General features: G+C 28.0%; 1 long non-coding RNA gene across 1 annotated transcript; it reads right to left on the bottom strand.

Annotated features, from left to right (window-relative positions):
* Positions 1–1072: 1072 nt before the first annotated feature.
* LOC132933626 (uncharacterized) lies at positions 1073–2996 on the bottom strand. Its single transcript, XR_009662914.1, has 3 exons — positions 2713–2996; positions 2573–2624; positions 1073–1248 (listed from the first exon to the last, which is right to left on the bottom strand). It is a non-coding gene; the product is annotated as an uncharacterized LOC132933626 (long non-coding RNA).
* Positions 2997–20278: the final 17282 nt, after the last annotated feature.

A 20278-nucleotide genomic window follows, 5' to 3' on the forward strand; every position in this document is an offset into this window, starting at 1 on the left:
ATTTATTTTTACCAATTTCTTTTCTTTGTAATCTATTGCAGTTTGATCATTCACCTCAATAGTGGCCAATTTTTGTTTGAGTAATTCCTATAAAAATAACACTTAGCATATTTTTTTTTAATAATTTTCTTACTTTTACTTACAATGTCTTTCTCTTAACCGTCATTTTTTGTTTTGAGTACAGACTATAAAAATATTGTAATTTATATTATTACTGCTATAAGAGTGTATTTATACAATTATAATGTTATACCTATAATTAGGGTTAGGATGTTTATGCACTAAAAAACAGTTAAATATGCATAAAAAAATAAAGAAATGTGAAAAAAATGCAATATAAATATATATGTAGGGATAAATTAAATTATTAATAAAAAATCAACAAATTGTGTCAGTAAAAAAAAAATAAAAAAAAAATTTTCAAAATCATAAACATCCTAACCTTGTTATATAAACATACATTTTTTTTCTTTATAAGCCTTTTCTTGAACTTTTAATGTTACCTAATAATATATTATTGATAATAAATTGTATATCATGTAATTATTTTTTATTATTTATTCTGCTATAGTTATTTACAATTTCTTCAGCAAGTGACTTATTTTCTGTTTGAAGGCGTATCACATCTTCAGCATAATAATTACTTTCAACATTTTTATTTTTTAAATGTTTGTCTAACGTATGGTATTACTGTAAATTTGTGTATATACATAAGTGTCTTATTATTATTTTCAGAAAAAAAATAAAATTTAAAAAAAATTGATATTAATTTCAATATTCACATACCTGACGTAGAGTATCCATTTCATTAATGGCATCTTTAAGTGCAGAGTTGAAAATGATGTTTAAATTGAAATAACTATTTTTTTTAAAAACTGTAATGTATTTATTAGTTGGGTTTTCTATTGAGGCTCTAACAGCCTATGCCTATCTGACTTGAAGATTTTTCTCAAATTTTAACTATAATATAATATATTATATTATAATTAATTTAACGATGCCTGCGATTTATAGTAATGCAGAGTATTCTGATATGTTAGCTATTTTTTATTAATGTGGTAAAAGTCAAGGGCGCCCGCAGAAATTTTCACCGGGGGGGGGGGGGGGCAAAGTTTATATTATACATAGCCATAACATATTATTAGGTATAGTATTTTATAGATTCATTACAAACTGCAGATGACACCATAATATGATTAACTGTAGGACGTAGGTATCATCAAAATATTATATGAGACATCAAGAGCACTGAAAAAAAAAAAAAATCTTATAAATTATTATATTGTTTATTATTAACCTAGGTATCTAATTTTATAAAAATATTAAGATTATTAATTGTCATTAAATAAAAATTGCATGCGCCTAGGCTCCATGGCAAATAATTTTATCGTTTCCTCTATAATGTTGGATTTTTGAGCTTGTACATAAGTTTTGTAGATATTCATCAATGCCAAGCCATTTAAGCGATTCTCAGTAACAGTACTACGAAGCCATGTTTTAAGTCTTTTAAGCGAGCTAATTTAAAGCAAATATAAAACATAATTAATAATTGAAGTAGTAAAAATAAAAAATATATTATAAACTGTAATACAAACCTAAAAGACCTTTCAACGCTACATGTAGTAGATGGAAGTGTAGCTGCTATTAAAAGACATTTTTTTATTGAAGGTAGAAATGTGACTTCATCTAATAACTTCAGAAAATCCATACTGTCATCATTTTTTTCTTTCCACATATTGTACCATACTAGGCCTTCTTCTTCAATATTCTCAATGAATTCTCCATAAAATGATTTTAGATTTTGGAGTTGTATGATAAATTCTTCTTTTTTTGTTTGTTTTAAGTACTTAGGATGAACTGAAATGATCTCATATTTTGAATTATCCTCTGGGAACCTTTCATTTAAAGATGTGATCAGTGAATCTAAATATGGTATATAAATAGATTTTCTGTAGTAATCTTCTGAACCTGATGAAGGGGGGTTAGGTACTTGCATTTTTAGCACTATTTTTAAAATGATCATTCAAAATTTCATCTCCACTTTCAACCCTAAAATGTAGTAAATTATTAAATATAGCTGTGTCATCAGTTTTTCCTCTGAGTGGTATTCCATGTACACCAAGGAAAATAATAGAAGAAATTATTGAATGCAGTTTACGATTGTTTGATTCAATTACATTTTTCACTGAAGAATTTAACATTTGATGTACATCTATTTTTTTACCATCCATAATTGCTATAAAATTTTTAGCACTCTGTACTGAAAATATATGCCAAGAACATTTTGAATGTATTTTTGACTGAGCTTGAAAATGTTTGTACTTAATAAACGCTGTTTTTATGAATGCGCCTTGCACTCCACCTTTGTCAATCGGTGGTTCAAACAAAACACAAAATTTGCAAAAAGCTCCTTTAAAAATGGCTGAGTAGCAAAGCCAATCATGCTGTTTAAGCAAAGCTAACAAAAAAGGTCTTTTACCAACACCAATATCTGCTTTAAAATCATAAGCACTACAAGGGTTCCATGGAGACATAAGCATTTCATATTTTAATGTATTGTCAACAGACTTACCAAGAAAAAGACCAATATCATGTTTATTATTTGCTTGCATTTGAATAATATCCTAATAAAAATTCATAAATAATAAATATAAAATATAAATCCTTAAGTAATAATTATTTATTAGGAAAAAATCTTATGAAGGTACCTACCTGTAGTTTAGAAGGTGCTACTTGTGTTGGAGTAGATATTTGATCATCAGTTGTACTTCTGTCGTCATCATTTTTAGATATTTTACCAACAAACTTATCCATAAAAGTATTTTTTCTTTTTGGTGGATTCATCTTAATATTAATTCGTCAAAGTTATAAAGTAACAAACTTGTTAATTGTTTTTGACTAGTGGGCACTTAGTTATCAATAAGGCTATGGAGTATGGATCATACAAATTTGAAATTATAATTCACATTTTACAAGCCAAATAAAATATAAATTGAATTGATTACTGTCACGAGATATAGTACTATCTTAAATCGTGATTACTGTCAATCAGACACATAGATGATAAAGATTTTTATTATCTATGATCAGACATAAGAATTGATTTAGATAACACGTTATTTGATAACACGTTATCACACAGAACAATTTTATCACTAATCACTTATGATTAATCAATTATCGATCTATTTTATTAAAATATAATATAAAGAATAAAATGCTACAAAACTTCTAAAATATTTATAAAAATATACTGTAATACCTATTATAAAAATTAAAAACATTGGTAAAAAAAAGCGGGGGGGGGCCATGGCCCCTCCCCCCCCCCCTGTGGGCGCCCTTGGTAAAAGTACCCTAAATGTTTCTCGTAAATATTTACAAAAGTATCCAGAACGAAGACAACCTTCACGAGCTATATTTACCAATGTAGCAAATACATTGCACCAAACAGGTATAATAATAATAATATTTTAATAATTAACAATAATATAAATGTTTCATAAATTATATTAGTACCTACATACAATCTATTATAAATATTAAATAAAGCGCAGCTTGACATTTTGAAAATACATTAAAATAATTTAACTATTTTTTTCAAAAATAAATATTATGTTGTTATTGTTATTATTGCTACTATGTAAACAATTTTATAATAAATAATTAACTATTAAAATTAAATTATTTCATTATAAAATGTAAAGAATAATTAATGTGGTTGATTTTGAATCTGGATTATTGATCCGCTATCACTGTTTATTATTTTGATATCTATCCAATTAAGGGGATTGGATACCGATGCAAAATTATAGTAATGGAGACCAAAAAGCGAGACAACAGCATGGGACTTCGGGTGGTGGGATTTTATTTCTGAAAACTGCTCTGAAATCGTCGGTTATTCTACTAGTGATCGATCGAGGCATTTTTTTTTTAAAGTCATTAAAGGTCGGGATATTTAACATTGAAATCTTTCTTTTTTAAACATTTCTAATAATAATAATTTTGATACTAGAAACAAATCCCTCGATCGATCACTTGTAGACAAATCAAGTAAATATTATCTTTTTTCAGAATTAAAATCCGTCCGTTCAAAGCCGTGCAATTTTGTCTAGCTTATAAGCATTTTAGACATTAACGTTACCGTCAATATCTAAAAGACCTCGTCTGCCAACGCCTATTGACGTTGCGGACAATATTAGAACTATTATTTACTCCCACCTAATACCAAAGCGGCAAAGCTATTATTTATAAACGCATCACGATAAACGACCGCACCGGCGCGGCGACCCGCACCCAAACACGGATGACGATAATATTTGATATTTATACACTATAAATATAGAAATTGATTAGGTACGAATATAATTGTTGTGTTTATTATTTACATGTGTTATCGACTATCTGCTACTTATTAGTATATTAATTTGTAGTAATCAGTAATCACACAACGAGTCTGGCGTTTGTCGTCTGTCGTCTGTGTGTTGATATTTTTTTAACAATTTAAATCTATACTTCTTACAAACTGTATATAATGGACAAGATTACGAATTGGCGCAAAGGTAAAAAATCTTACACTCTCCTGTCGAAACGTAAAAAACACAAAGGAAATATTGCAGCTTTGAATGCATTAAGAAAGGTATAATACACATTAATAAATTATTGTGTTTAATTTGAATTCAATGATAAATCATTCTACTTATATGCATAGGTGCAATTAGGGTTTAATTTTTAAGGGTGCTATTTTTAAAATAAATGACTTATTTTTAATTTGTATCTGTACCTTTTATGTGAAGGTTCCATAAATATTCGAGGCGGCTAGACAAATCTTTGGGAGGCTAAGCCCCTCTAGCCCCGACCTAATTGCGACTATGCCTATATATGATAAATATCGATTGTGAGCGGAGACAGTCTGTCAGTCTAGATTTTTCAGTAATAATAGCTTTATATTAATCTAAATATTGGTGAAATAGTATAATGTTAAAACTTTAAAGCACAGTAGAACACTAGAACCTACTATAGTACTAACTTACTGATTATCCAAACTAATTGGGACTGCACCTATAGTTCGGGAACGTGAAAAATCGGATATTGGAATAATTGTAGAAATAAAAATAAAACAACCTTCATTGTAAAATCTACAATAAATTCAACACTCCGCTCAGAATCTAAAATTCTTTTATCATCTATCAGAAAAAAATTTGAATTATATACATTGTGCATTTCCACTTAGGATAATGCTTTTGTTGATCGTATGAATGAACTTCAAACAGTTGAAACTGGAGCAGCGTAAGTACTTATTTTATGTTTAAAACTATCATTTTAATGTTCAAAAAAAATCAATTTGAGTCATGTTCAACCTATATCTACCTAGAAATAATTATGAATTATAATATCTATGAATTCGAGATTCATATACGAGCTTATTTGTAAGAATTATTTATTTAAAAATTATTTCAATCTTTATTCATATAATTTACCTAAAATAATATTCTCTGAAATTACAATCCTACGAAAACACCTAATTAGGTATGATATAGTAGCTGACTTACTAATTACTTATATATCACAGTAGCAGTTTTGAACTGGGGCGTCGGTATTATACTTATAAATTATAATTTGGGCTGGGATTTGAATACACTTTGCACTGTTTTCCAATGCTTACATACAGTAAATTCATACATACCTACATGCTCGTATTTTCACGAATTCATTTTATGTAATATTGAATGAAAAAATTTAAAATTTTGATGTTATTTTTTTAATTTTTAATAACATTTTATAATTTTTGGAGTTTTTGGATATAAAATATGAATTTGAAATTTTATTTTAAGATTTTTATATAAATATAACAAATTATAAAGTACCTACCTACATACCTGCCTTCTCGTAATTCGTTTTATATTATCGAATTATTGATTTAAATAATTTATGAAAATAATTTAAAAGTAGTCCAACTCTATGAGATGTAAAATTTTTTATATAACTATATATTAAAATACTAATGTTATTACTAAAAGTGTTAGTTTTAGTCTAAAACAATAAAACTTTACGCGTAAAATACTATTCAAACACTTGTAAAATATTTTTTTTAATTTTTAAGCTCAGTTAAATAAATATTTTAAAGTTATTTTTTTTTTTTTTTTATAGTTCATTTTTTGATATTTTTTAGGGCATTAAAATGTCAGCTTTAATTATAATATATTATAAAATCAAAGCTTTATTTTTTTATTTGATATAGTTTATTGAATAAGAATGAAGTAAACGTTCGTGGGAAAGTTATTTATTCATTAACTACAGATGACATTGAATTAGCGGTACCTCTCAATACCACAGTAAATACTATAGAAAACTCAAGTTCAGAATTAGAAAACAATTTCCAAGTTCCAAGTACTTCGTCGCCTAATCATATAGGCATTTCTTCAACGAGTCTTTCCTCAGCTATGCAACTATCACCTATTGAAAACCTATCACGAGATACAAATTATACAGGCAATGAATATGACAATCTACATACTTCAAATTCGCCTTTAAAAAATAATGTGCAATCAAATGAAATATCAGGTAGACGAATAGTAAATATGTTTCATTTGTTTGAAGAAATTAAAAATATTGATGATCATTCGCAACCTTTTGATTGTGGGTTTAAAAATATGTATGTTATCGGAGAAAAAAAATTGGGTTTTAAATCGATTTTCACATTTCAATGTGCAATGTGTAATATTAAAAAAACTGTGTCTACAGAAAATAACTTTTTCATGCCAATTAATACGTCTGCAGTTCTTGGAGTGATAAGCATAGGTGGAGGTTTTAGACAGCTCGAAGAATTCACATGCGCTATGGAAATACCAACAATTAACCAAAAAACATACAAAATTGAGCATGATCGTATTTGTGACGGATTTGAGGAAGCCGCGGTTAAAAGTATGTATGAAGCAGCTAAGACTGAAGCAGAGTTGGCTATTGCGGCAGGAGATGTAGATGTAGATGGAACGCCTCTAGTGACAGTTGTAGCTGACGGTAGCTGGTGTAAACGGTCATATAAGACAATGTACAATTCACCATCTGGAATGGTAACTATTTCTATAATAATATACATTATAAACTATATCTATTGTCAACTACAGGGGCATGCAGGGGGTTTCGGAGGTTCAAATATAATAAATATCTTATACAAAATATTAAATATTTATGAAATTACGCTAGACTTTTTTATGAATTTTTATCCACAAAATTAAAATCAAAAAATTTCAAATTACTAAATTCTATATTATACTTAGGTACCTAATTACCATTTTAAATTTGGTATATGGGTAAAATTTTAAATTAATAGGTACATGCAGTATAATATAAACTATTTGTAAAAACTAAAATATCAATTTAATTGTGAATAAACTTCTAATAATGCATAATATTATTCATAAATCATAATGCTATATTTATATTCAAATATATGTATAATTAAACTTTAAATTTTTATATTAATATAATTAAGTAATAGTATTAGAGGATGCTACCCATGCATTTGTTAGCTCCGTCTTACAATACGTACGACATAGCAAATTTTCATTCAATAGTTTCAATAGTGTGTTGTTAGTTTTGATATTAGAGTGATTCGACATACAATCAATTTTTTAGATAATAACATTATCTGTGCTTAAGCATTGGCTTTTATACGATATTTAGGTACATTTTCAAGCGAGATATGAGCATTTTTAACTAGGTCAGTTTACTCTAGTATCAAAACTAACAGCACACTATTGAAACTAGTGAACGATAATGTGCTATGTCGTGCGTGTGACGGAGACAACAAGTGTATGGGTAGCGTGCTATCAAATATATATAAAAACAATAAATAATAGTTATTAAATGTATTGTATGATTAGATTTTAATAATTACCCTTACAGGGAATAGTAATAAGGAAGCCTTAACATTTTATATATAAATTATTTAAGATTCGCATTTAATACATTTCCAGGCTGCATTAGTCGGATATCGTACTAGAAAAGTATTGTTTATGGGTGTCAGAAATAAGTTTTGTGCAATTTGTGCCAGAACAAAGAGTGAAGATGGGCCAAAAGAACACGTTTGTTTTAAAAATTGGAAAAATTCAGACGGGTCGTCGGCAATGGAAGCATCAATCGTTGTAGAAGGGTTTAAACAGAGTGAATCAACTTATGGAATAAGGTATCACAAATTAATCGCAGATGGAGATAGCAGTGTGTACAAGAAAATTTTAGACGCCCGTCCTTATAAGAATTTAACAGTAGAAAAAGTAGAGTGTAGGAACCACCTATTGAGGAACTTTTGTAAAAAATTAAGGGACTTGTGTACCAAAAAAGATGCAGGAAAACTTGAGCATAGAAGAATATTGCAAAAAAATATTTTACGTTTAAGAAAAGGTATAGTTTCAGCAATTCAATATAGAAAAAAAAATAAACACACAGAGAAAGATCTTCAAAACGATATTTTAAATTCTTTAAACCACGTCCTAGGTGAACATAGTAAATGTGCAGATTATTTTTGTGATACGGTCGATGATATAAATTTCGCTGAAAAAATAAAAGCTACAGACCCCCTATTGTACTCGACTATTATGCATCATGTTCGTTATTTGGCTAGGCATAGTCGGAGCTTACTTCAAAACGTTGATAGTAATGTTGTCGAATCGTTGAATGGGATTATTGCAAAATTAATCGGCGGTAAAAGAATTAATTTTGCAATGTCAAGATCTTATCAAGGCCGTTGTTCCGCCGCCACGCTCATGAAAAATACAAAACGTCCTTCCTATAATTTACACAAAACTTTACTTAAACGAAGTCTAGGCACGAAAAACCCATCATCAATTCTTGAAACGCGTCGACTGAAGGAACGTATTCGTCAAAATGAATTAAGATCAAATTCTTATAGAAAAAAAATAAAGTTTCAAAATTTTGATCTTGATTCAGAATATGGTGACAAATCTCAAAAACTTGATATGAATGACGAACAATATAATGAAGAAAAAGAAAGAATATTAAAATCAATACAGGAAATGGCTGATAATCGAGATCAAATACAGAAAGAAACTATAGAACAAAGTGCATCTAGAAAATGGTTTGAATACAGAAGAAATATTATAACGGCGTCAAATTTTGGTCGTATAATTTGTTTACGTATAGATACTGGATGTGAAGGAGTTTTGAAAAGTATGTTGTATTCATCTGACGTTGACACAAAATGTATGGAATATGGCCGAGAACACGAGCAGACGGCAAGATTAGCACTAGAAAAATTGTTGGATGTTAAAATTTATGAAAGTGGTTTATTTATCGATAAAGAAAATTACTTTTTAGGGGCAACTCCTGACGGTCTAATAGGAAGTGATACATTGGTTGAGTTGAAATGTCCTTTTTCAGCTGCTAATTTAACACCCGAGGACGGAATTCGGCAAAGAAAAATCACATTTTGGAAAATAAATAAAAGTAAAGACATATTTGAAATAAATACCAACCACAAATACTACTACCAACTTCAAGGTCAATTACACGTAACTGGCAGAAAATTTGGTATAATTGCATATTGGACGAAAATGGGTATTAAATATGAAACAATCGAACGTGATGATAATTTTCGAAAACTAAAATGTTCCCTAAATTAGAAAAGTTTTTTTTCAATTGTCTTTTACCCGAATTAGTTGACCCTAGACATCCAAGAAGCATGCCCATTCGAAATCCGTCTTACATATTGGAAGCAAAAGCAAACAAAAAAATCAAGTAACAATTGTATGTGTTATGTGTGTAAAAATATTTTTTTGTAATTATTACTAAATAAAAGCAATAAATTAGTTTATCTTTTTAGTGCATTTTTAAAACATCTAAAGATTATAGATAATACAATAAATTCAATTTAGTTGAATTACTAATTAGTATTAGTATAGGAATTGATATTATAATATAATTTTTCATAAATCAATATAATATAACTTATGTAGGTAATTGAATAAGAATATTTTTTACATTTGATTTTCCTAAGTGAATAATCGCAAATTTAGTTTTGTGTAAATTAAGTCAATTCTTTTATACATCGATTTATGTCATCGATATCAACACATAAGGTACCTATAAAATTTAGGATTTTTGTATATAACTTTAAAAGGGATTTTCGATTTTTTTCGTGTTTATTTATAGTTAGAAAAAATCTTATTAATGAAAATTTTCAACTCTTATAGCTCTTTTTACTATAGAAAAAATTAATTTTAATTTTTAATGTATTACTTTTTGTATAAATTGTAAAATAATAATATTATTTAAAATCTTTATAAATATGAAGTACTTAGGTATTTACTATTATGTAATCAATACAGCTGATCGTATTATAACTACGCATGTTATGTGAAAAAGTAATATTAGGTACAAACTATATAATTATTATATTTATAATAATATATGATTTTCATATAAGAGAAGAAACCGAATATTATGGATTAGCCTCTTAGGCCTCTTTCACACAGTCCGTTTCTTTAACGGCAACGGAAACGGACTGTGTGAAAGAGGCCTTAGTCCTTTATACCTATTTTAGTAGTACATTATAATTTGTACGTGACTACTAATCTATTTACCAACTTCTATCATATCGCGATGGTCAAATGCATTGACGCGAAACGTTCAACATGACTGTCCGTGGAATAATAATGTGCCTCTCCTCACTCCTGAAACCACGACGCGGCCGACACAGTCGCGGAGATAATGGGCGTGTTTACCGACTGCCGCGAAGGCGACGATACGGAAAACAACGCCATCTCTCGAGTATTAGGTCTGTTTTACATTCAGTATCGAATCCCCTTAATACCATTGACAATAAACTATTGTGCACACAATTTATGGCCTATCTTCAGATAAAAGATAACAATATTTTAACATTTTTAACTACTGGTTTTTAATAAATACAACTACCGCGATTAATACCGTAGGCAAGCGTCTTTTATTATTTGAAATAACCGTATTCTGCCAACGGATTATTTAAAATGAAAAGTATAAACGCTAAAATTAATTGTAAAAATAGTATTATACATTTCAGGTAATAAGAACATGAATTATTTAATAAATAATTGCGGATATCATTGTATTAATACAGTTTATACACCAGTACACAACTTATTATTATAATAAATATATTAAAAAAAATAGTTAGATTTTAACATGCACCTATTTCAAAATGTTCATATAAAATAATTTCAAAATGATTTATATTTTTTGAAAGTATAATGTTTCTAACATAAACTAGATCGTATATTACTTAACAAGAATATTGATATTTAAAAAAATGGTAAAAAATCAGCCATTTGACTTAAATAAATGTTTTTACGATATAAATTTTTCTGAAAATCAGATTTACAAATTGGCTATTTTGGATAATTTGGAAATTTTTTTTATCAGTTTTAAGTTTTTTATTTTCAGTATTAAAAAATAAAAAATAAAAAATGTATACTAAAAATGTAGCGCAATAGTCTATGAATTATATTTAAAAGAAATTTTTTAAAAATATTAATTAGAACAACAGTTATTTCATTTGTCAGATCTCAGTGGGACACCCTGTATGTCGAAAACTATTTGTGATATCGTAAACCTGGGTATTTATTAATTATACATTTTTATTTTACATTATTTTTATGGAAAATAAACTGACTTTCCAAATATATTCTCTTCTTTTGTCTCACAATGCAACTTGCTGCGGTAATCCATGGCCTTAGTTATGGCACTTCGAAATCGTACGGGATTTTTTTTTATATGGTTCCTAATTTAAATTGGATATTTCGTATTTTTTACTATTCCTGTCAATTTTGTGCCATAATTCCGTAATAAATGGTTACGGCATTCAATTTTTTGAATAAAAAAATTTGGACCGTATGGAATTACCTCTAGTAGCCTTTTAGTAACACTAGAATCTCCATATTCTTTAAAATAAAAACTAGTGATGTGCATTTTACGTAAAAAATAAAGAATTAGTTGAATAAATATAATTAAAATTATTGTGTACTCACGAAATTAAATACCATATCACCAAATTACCTAAACTATCTCAATGACTTTTGAACTTTTATAAAAACTTATCACCGATAAACCGAACAAATGAAATAACTTTTGTTCTAATTAATAAAATATAATTTTTTTTTATTAAATTTCAAATGTTTATCCAGTTTTTGTAACAAATATTTGAATAGGATTCACAACTTAACTACTGCATTACTTATACTATAATTATAATAATTAATAATATAAATAATTATCTTACCAATTAATTTATTATATTTTAACCCATGCATTTCTGCACTTTTTTTGAAACCTTCAGCGACCGCATCTGCTTCTATGCTAGTTGCTCCTTTTGACCAGTTCATATAGCATGTATGGTTAGTAGAACCTTCGGTTTTATTATTTTTAAATCTCTGGCAAATTACGCAATATCGATTTCGAATACCAATAAATAATATTTTTTTAGTCTTATACCCAATTATAGTAGCCTAACATTATAAAAATTCAATAGGTAACATTTTTTTTTTATTAATTATGTTTATAAGACTTATTCAAACAACTTACAACACCAGACAAAGCATCATACTTCGTTTTGTAACTACGCTTTGACCATTGGCCATCTGCAACAACGGTACACATTGGTGTACCATCATGGTCAATTTCGCCTGCTTTTTGCATTTCTTTCAATGCCGCATTATGTATATTTTCACTCATTATCAATAAAACTGCATTATAAGTTGTATTTGATATACATGGCATATCAGCGGAAACAAGTACTTCAGCAAGTTGTGTATAGGCTATACCAGCTGCGATTGTCCCACTAACTATAGCTTGATTTATTGGAATAAAATCTTCTGGTTCACTTTTCTCAGATTTAAACGAAGATTTGAAATTACACATTTTACATTGAAAAATATATGAAGATCTGAATCCGTAACGTTTTTCGGATAAAAATTGCATGTCTAAGAATGAGCAACCAAAACTTTATGCGTGTTTACTTTTTTGTATTTGTTCAAAAACATACATTATATCGACAATTCGACGACCAGAGCAATTCCTAAATAATAATAATAATAAGAAAAAGTAAACAATATAAGAATATAAATAATACGTTTCATAATTTTCCCGATGTTATTTGTAAAAAATATATAATATTTTATTAGTAGGTTTATATTGCATATTTTATACTATATAGCCATATATAGATATGTTGAGAATATATAAGAATCTTAGAATGTCAACTATATTACGATTATTTTTAAATATTAATTTAATGTTTAAATATATATATAGCATTCGAATTACGTACTTAGAGATTACTGTATCAGTATATGATGATGAAGAGGATGATACATATGTTTCTGCACATAGCTTATGGTGTTCAACATCGGAAACGTTGCCAAACAATAAATTAGATTCAGTTTCTGTATTCACCAAATTGGTATTTGAATAACTGATCTGAATATTTTTTGGTGTACTAGTCAGAATGGATTCTGTAATAATAATATACATTTTAGATAGTTATTTAATTAAAATACGTAAGCTGTATACAATACATTTATACATTTAATAGAAGATTGTCCATATGTTTTGTTTATAATAATTATAAAAAAAACTCAAACGTCATCATTACACAAAAACTTTTTATGAGCGTCTGAAATTTAAATTTTTACACAATTATTATTAAAAAAGTATAAGTCGTGGAAACTTGAAACTTTCACTTTGTGTTAAATTTTCAATTCTTAGTTTTGAATACAAAAAAAAAATTATACATTTTAAACTACAAAATAATTTGCAAATATTCTTGATTTTGTCGATGTTTGAACTTCAAACAATTATAAAAAAAATTGTTGCCTATGTATTTTGGTAATTATTGAATTACTCATAGATAAACTTATGTAAAACCTTCTATTCAATTCTAAAAATTGAATATTTCAAATACCTAAAAATAGCTGGAAATTATCGAAATATATATTGAAAATAAAATATGGGATAAAATGACACTTTAAACAACTGGTGGAAATTTCAAGTCTCTACAATTTATACTTTTTGAATAAAAACATATAGCAAAAATCGTTTGAGACTAAATCGTTTATTTTACGTGATTTCGTAAAAATTTAAATTTCCAATGCTCATACAAATATTTGGTATTATTCCGGTAGAGTTTTTTTTATAGAAATTTGAAGAAAAACTTTTGAGGAACATTGTACCAAATTTTCAAATCTTAGGTATAAATATTTAAAATTTTATGAAATTTCAACTACAAAATATTTTCAAATTTTCATGGTTTTATCATATTTCAATATTATAATATTATAATAAAATATTTCAATATTACACACTACACACAATCTTAATATTTAATTTATAAAATATTTAAATTTACATAAATGGTGAAGGTTCTGCAGTTTCTTCAGATGCTAATGATTCACTGATCGATGTTGTAGGTTCCCTATGTATAAAAATAATAGGTATGACTCTTAGTCTAACTATATACTTTTTGTCCATATAATAATTTAATACAAATATTACTTACTATATAGCCGCGATAGCCGATTCAAACGAACACGGTTGTATCTCGACTAGTAAATTGTAACGCTGGGTACTGTACTACTATCAAATTGATGTATCGTGTATGCACTTTTCAGTGATACACCTCTACCGACACTTGAGTAACCAAAAGACCATAAATTAACCGGTTACAGTTTGGCTCTCTAGACGTCGATATCGCTACCTTACTGTTTAGCCTTTCAATCCTCAACGACCATAAATTAACCGGTTTCAGATCGGATTGAAAGGATACAATTAACGTAGGACTACCTTCACCGTTTGCACTTTAAATCGTCAACGACCATAAATTAACCGGTTTCAGATCAGATTTAAAGCGTACGTAGAATCGTGTGGCTACTCAAATAAAACATATAATTTTCGGGTCGGAAACACTTTTATTAAAATATAAAACAAACATAAATAATTCAATAATTATTTAAAATACTTAGTCTATACTACGACTGCCGAATTACTCGTACAATAGTAGTACCCACGTCCTCGCCGTAATACCAGCGACAACGGGACTCCTCGTGCCTTCGCGTACGGCGGTGTTATATAGTAATATAATTTATTGCTGCCTCAGCACATCTTTCTTCATTGGCCTGACCTATGTCAACAATTGATAATAAAATGTTCCCACCTATGTTATGTGTGCATTATAGTGACGACTGTTTACAATATACGACAGATGAAACAAACAAACAAATAAAAACCCTTTTATCCCCCCTTTTTTTTTTTTTTACAATAGATGTGATTATAATTAGGCTTAACGTGAAAAAAAAAATATAAATGATATGAGGTGACTTAAACCTAAACATTGTGTATTTATATAATATAATCTATACTTAATATTATGTTTTTTGTTATTTTACGTAGTTATATGAACGGAAAAGAAGTAGGATTATCTAAGGACAATTGATTTTTATTAGGAGTCTGTTTGGAATTGAGTTTGGATAAACGTTACAATTTTTTCTGCGATGTTTATTCATGTCAAATGGTTTTTCATTATTTTTAAATTTGTGTAAGTTAAATTCCACCTTTTTAATTGATTTCTTTAGATTTTTTATTGTTTTTATTTGGTCGTCTGCCATCTGAAACGAGTGTCATGGTATTAGTCTTTGATTATATTAAGTATCTATTTTTGTGATGAAATAATTGTAGCACATCCTTGCATATGAATATTTTGACCTTAAGAGTGCATGTTTATAATTTCTATCTGGTTTGTTGTATAATTGTAAGTTAATGGAAGTAATGATTGGGAAAAGGAAAAAATATAAATATAAAATAATATAAATACAAGCTGGGTATCTGTTGATTGTAGGTGTTGTTGGTTTTTCTTTGTTTTTTTTTTTTGGTGTTTGTTTGTTAGCGATGCGTTTTTCCATCTTTATGTGTTAGTATTACATTTTATTTTTTTTTTACATATTGTGTGTTACTAATCTTACTACTTAATAGTTTGAAAGTAGTGTTTTATTTTCGCCTATTAGTTATTTAAAGCCTGGCTGGGATTGGTGGGGGATTAAACAATAATTCTATTTTAATTAAGATTGGGAATATCTTATAACAAATAAACCCGACAATTATTGTAAGTATTGTAAGCCATGAAAAATAAATGATGTCTCCCCAAAAATCGTCTATGAATGACTGTGGTATTTTCTTTAAAATTATGTCATTAAAATATTTTTCAGGGTTTTTAATTTGCTTGGTAATGTGAAAATTTGGTATTTCAGATTTCCAATTTGTATTTAATATCTCAGTTATATTGGTAAAATACATTTCTTCTTTTTTTTCTTCATTGTCGATTTTTAGCGATTTTATGTTAGTCCAAGATATTGGTAAGATCCTTTTCATTTTGAATATGTTAAAATTGTTTGTTTCACAGGAGTACATTTTTGGGATAATAGTTTTTGTGTTATGCTTAAGTTCGTAATTACACGGGAGGTATATTTGTATAAGACCCGGGTGATTATAATTAATTTTTAATTTTTCTCCGTTCGTATCTTTTTGTTTTTATTGTTGTATATTTTTAATAATAACGTGGGTTGCGGGTTTGTTATCGCGAATATATTTATCCCAATTTGCTTAGTAATTATTGTATCATCTTTGCGTTGTTTCACACATTGGAAATAGCAATATTCATTAATTACATTTAGTGGTTCATTTTTGAATATAGATTCTACACATCTTGGGGAAAGTGTAATATCAGAAGAAAATCTAGGTATATAACACAAGTCTGTAACCGGTGGGTCACAGTGTTGTAGCCCTACACCTGTTATCACTCTGTGATCATTGTTATTGGAGTTAATAGCGATATATGTTTTTTCGGAAAAAAATTAAGCAAATAGATTCCTCAAATTTGAAATGAATTGGTATATATTGAAATAGTTTCCATTTTGCCATATTTTCCTGGATTGGAATTTTTATTTTAATTAAAATTTGATTTTTTGAAAATTGGCACTCTGTAATTGGCAAGTTGTAGTAAGCGGGTATGTTTTTAATAGGAATTACCAGTTCATAACCGTCTTTTAATAATACTTCAGATAATTTGATTGTCATTTTGCAGTATATTTGGTTTTATTATTCTAGTTGGGATTTTATGTAGTTTACAGTGTAAATGATTGCTCGACTCTTTTTCATAATTAGTGAATTTTGACATTATAGTTATTAAGCTAAATATGATTTCCTGAACGCCCTGTATTGAATTTTGCTGGTTATTTTTTCCTTGCATATCTTTATCTTTTTCTTCTTTAACAAATTCCATAAATGAATTTTTTAAGGTTTCTAAATTGTTGTTATTGTTTTTTGTATATTTATTTATTTCTGAGGTTATATTTATTAAGTCCCGGTGATCGGAAACAAAGGCATCTTTGAATCTTTTTATTTGTGTATTTAATAGTTCTTCTTTAGTATAAAATTGTTTTAATTGCTTTTCAGTGGCCACGTTACAACAAAAATGGTATAAATTGCCTAATAATAATTGTATTCCCCTTTTTGATCGTTTATTATCATTATTGAATTCTTTTATTAATCTATCTGACATGTCGAATGAGTTTTCCTCTATATTTTCATTTACATTTTTTAATAAGCTTAGTATTTGTACGTTCGTGAACTTAGCGGCACTCATGTAACAGAACTCAACTAAACCAATCCAATAATTTTGTTGGACGTTTGTTGGACATTGTTGGAAAGGTTTTACAATTTGTTGGACCGCCATTAAAAAGTTAGGAGCAATTTTCCAAAACCGCCGCTAAGTTCACACCAACGGCCAACATTAAATCAAACACATAAAAAACTGTACAAAACTGTTCTTCACGGTTTGTTGGACATTGTTGGAAAGGTCCCAACATTTGTTGGAACTCCATTTATTTTTTACGTATTTTTAAAAAAGTGCCTTAAGGCCAACTTTTTAAAAAATCCAAAAGCCATCCAAAACGGTTCTATATGGTTTGTTGGACGTTGTTGGAAAGGTTTTACAATTTGTTGGACCGCCATTTAAAAGTTAGGAGCAAATTTCCAAAACTACCGCTAAGTTCACACCATCGGCCAACATTAAATCAAACACATCAAAAACTGTACGAAACTGTTCTTCACGGTTTGTTGGACATTGTTGGAAAGGTCCCGCCATTTGTTGGAACTCCATTTTTTTTTACGAATTTTTGAAAAAGTGCCAGGAGATAGTATTATAGTATACTATATATTTTTATGTAACAACGTATTTTTAATTTTTTTGATAATTCTCATGTTTAAAAAATTTCAACAAAATATAAATTATAATATAGTTATATATTATTCAAAAAAATAAGGTATAAATTAAAAAATTTACTTGGTGATTCCAGAAATAGTTTTTCAACTAATATATTTGTGTTAGCTTTAGCATCAAATTGAACGACATTGCTTTTTGTATACTGTTTTACAATTGAAATGCGTTTTTTATAAAAATCCATGTTAGTGCCATTCATAACCAAGTAGTATGCTAATTTCATCATTTCGCATTCAGATGCTCTTGCAACATTTGCATATGTTACGGAATCGATTACACTTGTAGCCAAAATTTGTAAAATTGAGTCTACTGGACATGTGTTTAGTACACGGATTTTACATTTATCGACAGTTATTGGGCGTAATAATGTTCCAAAAAAAAATATAACAATTATAATTTGTATAGACCTTTTAACAATAATTATTAATAATAATAATTGTGAAATAATATGCCGGTGGTAACGCGACGATGTATAGTGCAGGACAGACGTCATCACTACGACAGTGTTATTATAGGTAGGTACTTATATTATATTCCCGCAACTGGCACTACGGAGTACGGGGTACGAATCGTACGTACGATAGCATAATATCATGAACAGTATGAATAAATGTAGGTATACTTGGAATATTTTATGTAGGTATAACTAACAACTCACAAGAGTACAAACTTAAAGATACATTTAATACGTACAGTGATTATACGTGTGTTAAACCAGCTATTCCTATTATGTATATTGTATACGTATATATCGTGTTTGCCAGTGTGTAGACATTTTATAGGATGGGTAATTTGGATTGTATTTTACGAACTTCATCGGGAAGACGCCAGGTTATGGCAATAGCGGTCTTTCGGAATTCCCGGGTGATGTCGAATAATAAATTCAGTTGAACGCTTGTATACAATTTAATAAAATAATTATATTTATAAATGCAATATAATATCTATATAAATAGTTATTATTAGCTAATAATAAAATTATCATTCAATAGTTTATACTAAATACTAATATAAATTTATAATTGGACTGAGAAAGTTTCGTCATTTTACCGTCATGTCCAGTACTGAATGGTTCTGTGTATACATTTTATTGTTTGACGAAATCAAAGGAATTATATTCACTGTCATATTATTTTAAACACAACTAAGGTAAGTAAAAATGACATTTGTTTATTAATTTGATATTATTTGTTACTATACAATATTATTTACTGTCGATTATTTACTTACTTTTACATTTTATAAGAGATCAGACCACTTAAATTTGTAAATTAATAGTTTATATTTGTAATTTTTTTTTATTTAAAATTTACAATATTTTTTGTGTCATTTTGATAAAAATAAAACACACAATGTATACCACCTATCATAATAGTTGTTGTTGTGACGTTCACTAAGCTAAGAGGCTAATCTGCAATGCTGGCAGTTGTTTTCATACTGATAAGATCAACCGCAGCGCCGGCGCAAGCAACTTTTTATGTGTAGGCAAAGAATAAATAATATGACATTTATCTATTTAAGTTATAATAAAATAAGAGGTGGCAATTTTGATCTTTGCCTACATATAAAAAATTGCTTGCGCCGGCGCTGCGGTTGATCTAATCAGTATGAAAACAACTGCCAGCATTGCAGATTAGCCACTTAGTTTAGTGAACGTCACAACAACAACTATTATGATAGGTGGTATATGTAGGTATTATGTAGAAGCAAAAAAATTAAAAAGCGTTTTACACTTGTCAATTATTATATAGTAAAAAAGAAATTACTAAATTAATATTACATAGATTGTTTGTAAGGTATTACAATAGTTATTATAAAATACAATATTTAGTTATAATTTTTAAAAATGTATTTTTCTTGCTTTTGATGACGCAAAATCTTGAATTAAATCGTCAATGTCAAGATCTTCGCAATTTGATTTTCAATTGAAATTGTTGCCAATCCAACTAAACAATCCTG

Source organism: Metopolophium dirhodum, chromosome 1 (genome assembly GCF_019925205.1).
Source record: "Metopolophium dirhodum isolate CAU chromosome 1, ASM1992520v1, whole genome shotgun sequence".
NCBI classification, from domain to species: domain Eukaryota; kingdom Metazoa; phylum Arthropoda; class Insecta; order Hemiptera; family Aphididae; genus Metopolophium; species Metopolophium dirhodum.